Genomic DNA, 4,763 nt, shown 5'->3' with positions numbered 1-4,763 from the left:
CATGAGTAGGAGCTTGATTTCCCGTGCTTGCAAGAGGTACGTACATGATGTTCATGAAAAAAATTTAAACATAATTAGGAGCATGATTTGCACAAGACTGTCGAGACCAAGGAGTCACATTACCTCCCCCATCTTGCAACTGGATGAAAAAGGAGCAACTACCGCTCAATTGCTATACAACTGCATCTAAATATCCGAGCAAATCACCAGAACTCCCGGTTACCCCTCCCATTTCGCAATTGGAATGGAAAAATGAGGCAACTACCATCCTATTGCTATACAACTGCCACGGAAGATCCAATCAATCTCCAACCCTCAAAACACCCCACACAAAATAGGTGTGGAGACTTACCTTGGGCTCACCGTCGAGGAAGATGGTGGAGTCGGTGGCGTAGGGGAGGAGTGAGCGGCCGTTGCGGGGGGTTGAATGGATGGCGACACCGCACGCGCGGGAGGCGGCGTCGAAGGCGAAGACGGACTTGAGGCCGTGCTTCTCCAGGATGTCCCCCACCTCCAGCTGGTCCTGCGTGTACCCGCACAGGGGCGACCGGAACACGGCCACCGGCCCCGGCCGCAGCGGAAGAGCTGCACCTTCACCTCAGGCGCGACCGCCGGCTCCGGTCGATGGTGTTGGTCGACAGAAGGTTTCCTCAGCGTTCATGTTGACAGTTGACGCTTTGCTTTTTTATAACGTGGATTTGCTTTGCAACGATTGCTGCAGTAACCTTGGATCGGGTACCTCTACATACAACTTCGATGGGAAGATATCGACCGGGCTTGATATGCCTAGCGATATCGCAGACAAGAAGCACGCTGAAGAAACCAGCAAGAACTGAAGATTGTCGAGCACTTGGATGTCTTCGATTTTTTATCAAACCCCGGTTCTGGCTGACAATGGTCAAGTTTGAAACTTTGAATTGCATGCCTGAAATCGAAGAATAGACAATCGGATAGGACTCACCATCTGTCTCCGGAGTGTATTATCGACATGATTCGTTATGTTTGTTGACGAGCTTCCAATTCCAAACAAGACGCTGCAGCAAGTGGCTGCTGCCGTGAGCTTTTCCTACCAAACAGGAGTACACTACTTGTTCATGCTCCTCTGATGTCCCTCCTCCATACGGTCTCTTGCTACCTCCTCCATTTCTTTCACCTCCAACTTCTCCCATCCCGACTACGATGCCCAGGACCACGCCTACTACGACGCCTGGTTTCGGATGATCCAGATGACCCCAAGCATCGGGAACAGCATAGCGCCCGCTTCATCACCTCCTTCACCCTCTCCAAATCAAGGTGAACAATGCAAACACCGGCGAACAAGAGCGTCGGCACGGTCGCGACCGGCGACGACCGGGTCGTGGCCATTGAGTTTGACACCTACTTGAATGATGGCTTCGATGCCAGCGGCAGCCACATGGGCATCGACATGAACTCCATCATCTCAGGGGCCTACACCAACGCCACCGTGCCCGGCAGGAACCTAACGTCGGGCCTCCCAGTTACTTGCAACATCACATACAGTAACAACACAAAAATCCTTGTAGTTCTTCTCCAGGTCGGTTGTGGTCATCGGATTCTCCGGTGCCACTGGCGTGGCGGTCGAGCTACAGCAAATAGTTTCCTGGTCATTTGAATCCACCTTGGATCCGCCGCGGGAGAGCCCCGGGAGTCGCCCTCCTACACCAAAGACCCTGCTGCTAGTAGAGATAATAACTGGACGACCTCGTGTGCTCCTCCTGCCCTCTGTCCCCGGCCTCATCTACTCAATCACCGATGATGTAGGGACCGCGGGTTAGTTCGGATTAAATACAGGTGGGGTTTCATAAAAAGTAAAAACGCTTTGACTCGACTTACAGAAGGACTGCAGGTTAATTACCTGAAACTATAAGGACTTATTTGCAAAAACATCGTAACGGACGACAAAAGCATACCGTGCTTTATTATTAAGGGAGATAGATAAAGCACCAACAACAAGCGATACAACACATCACACGACACACATCCAAGATAAAATACAGAGGTGCTAAGAAGCTTCCAAACAATTCCAAAGACAACAACAAATACACACTAGGCTTACCAGGAAGTTGAGGAAGCACGAGAACAAGCCACCGAAAAGAGACCAAGCTGCAAGTCGTCGATCTATGAACCCAAAGACGGTGCCTCCCAGAAGGATACGCCAACAAAGTGCCGCTATCAGATCTAGCGGATCAAGATTTTTATCCGGGGTACCTTGAAGGGCATGGAGCAACAACAACAGTCTTCAAGAAGATGACGACGTCCTCGGAAGCCGTTCCTGTCAGCCTAGATATATCAAGAAGGAATTTCATGCAGATCAACAGGTTGCGGCCAGTCCCATGGACAGAGCCGCATCACCGCCTCCGATCAACAAGCAACATCCGCCGCATGCCACCCACGCAACCATGGAGGCTAGCTCACACCAGTATGCCGCCATCATCCGATATAGAGGATCAAGATTTTCATCCGGGGTACCTTGGAGGACATGGGGCAACCACAACAGAGTCTTCAAGAAGATGACGATGTCCTTGGACGCCGCATCTATCGGCCTAGACATGCCAAGTAGGATTTTCATCCACTCTGCCCCCAAACAGGTTACGACCAGTACCAGGGACAGAGCCGCATCACCACCACCGATGAACAAGCAATAGACACCCACATGCCGCCCACGCGACTATGGAGACTAGCTCGCACCTAAGCCGCAAGCTTCGCCCATGAGCACTCCCGCCACCAAGGTTATCGCCCTACATCCCGGCACTCTGGAGATCGACAAAGGTACGAGCTTGGAACAGGCCGACCAATCCCTAGCACGGACAGAGTTGTTAGTGACCAGCCTGTACCGAACACCTCGAGTTGGAGCCCGGAAGCACTGGCTAGGGGAAATGGGAGGAGAGGAGAGGAGCATGTCCGAACCAGCGCCCCTGCACCGGTGATGGTAGAGAGCCCAACCATCCCTCTAACAACCTTCCAGATGTCACCCTTGACGCCCCGCCATGGTCTCTAGCCAGCTCCACGCGGGGCAGCAGCGGCCATCCGTCCACCACGGCGGAGGGTCGCTAGATCGTACGAACCCTCCTCCGAAGAGGGCCTCCAAAGCACCCAACCACCAAGGACCCATGCGACTGTTGTCTGTCGCCGCACCCCTGCAGCAGCAGGCTGCACGCCGCCATAGTCTACGTTGCAGGGATACGTCACATAAGTGTCGTATCGGTGCAGGATACTGCACTAGGATGGGGATACACCCGGATACGTGAGGGATACACGTATCTGTATCACGCTTGTTGCGAATTAAAATAAAAAATAGGAACACAGGGATACATCAGGGATACTTTGGGCCGGTTACCACCTGATCTCTAGCCCATTAAAAGGCCTACTCACAGGATGGGTAAATAAACCCAATCGTTGGATTCAATCATGCCATCACCTGCAGTTGCCACATAGTGATGGCTTGAGCCACATCTCCAGACTCTCTTCCTCCGCCGACGACGGCGGCATCTCACAGCTCACCGATTGCCTCCGTTCTCCAACTCCAAGTCGGCAAGTCTTCCCCATCCTGAATCTGTACGCAAGTAAGCTACTAAGCTTCAATCCATTGCTTCAAGTTCACTGTTTTTAAGCATGCTATGGATTAGGAATTAGGGAAGAACTAATAGCATCTATTTATGTATTTTTCAATGTTAAGGAATGGCGTCTAGGTCGACGCCTCCCTTCAACAATACATTTACTTCATATTTCTATTTTCGTTCCACGTTCTTTTTATTTAATTACACTATTGAACAATTGTCGTGTGAACTACTGAACTATTTTACGCATTCATACATACACTCGTTGTATCTCCGTAAGCCTATTTTTAGAAAATGCCATTTTCTCGTATCACTGTATCCTTATCCCCGTACCATGTAACGTAAGCCACGGTCCACGCACAGAGCCATGACTTTGCAAGGTCATGGCCAGCCCTCGAGCCGCCTGCCAGAAAGGAGCTGCCATATCTGACGTCGCCAATTCGGGCCCCGTCACAGCCAGGCCCGCATCGCCATCACCACCACGGGCACGCATCTCCGTCGGCAACACACGCAGCCCTCCACGTAGGGGTAGAAGCCACCAGCGTCGGCGCACACCATAAAGCGTCGCGTCCCGGAACGAAGGGGTCGTACCACACCGTCCGCCACCGCTCGGAGAGGAGAGGATGCCATGCCGCCGCTGCTAGTGGTTGGGCCTTGTCCGCCAACGAGCTCCTGTGGCGGCGAGGAGAGAGGAGGGGGGGTGTCCGAAGTGTGTTTTTCTCTGGTCCAACGTATTGATTCATTGACGGAGTCACCCCTCAAGAACTTCCCTACTTCTTCCTCTTGGGAATCCACATCAAATAGATGGGAATCCTTGGAGTGATGGTAGCACTCGTTGAGGTAGACCTAGTAGTGTCCTTGGGAACCCACTTGACCTTGGCTTGGGGTTCTTCTTCAAATAGGTCAATGTCATCCTGAAGCCTTCACTTGCCTTTGTGGTCTTGTGGTAGAAGGCCATCTTGTGAGCTTGTTCCTTTGGTAGGAGTGGAATCACGCTTCTCCTCTTGAGGAACAAACTTAGGAGTGGGATATGGACCTTCTTCCCAAACATCTCCATTGACGTTAAAGTAGCCAACACCTTGTTTCTTCCGATGTCCTCCTTGCTTGCGCACAATTTCCTTGAATTGTTTACTTCCGACAAGGCTCTTGAAAACACCTTTCTGTATAATCCCTTTCAATAGATCA

The 4,763-nt window shown here is 51.7% G+C and overlaps 1 pseudogene; it reads right to left on the bottom strand.

The window, feature by feature from the left end:
* Nucleotides 1-301: 301 nt before the first annotated feature.
* LOC123450344 lies at nucleotides 302-1,169 on the bottom strand (annotated as a pseudogene).
* Between the last annotated feature and the right edge of the window lie 3,594 nt (nucleotides 1,170-4,763).

This window comes from Hordeum vulgare, chromosome 4H (assembly GCF_904849725.1).
Source record: "Hordeum vulgare subsp. vulgare chromosome 4H, MorexV3_pseudomolecules_assembly, whole genome shotgun sequence".
In the NCBI taxonomy this organism is placed as follows: Eukaryota; Viridiplantae; Streptophyta; class Magnoliopsida; order Poales; family Poaceae; genus Hordeum; species Hordeum vulgare.
The sequence above is the reverse complement of the archived record's forward strand: the minus strand, read 5'-3'. Positions and strand labels throughout refer to the sequence as shown.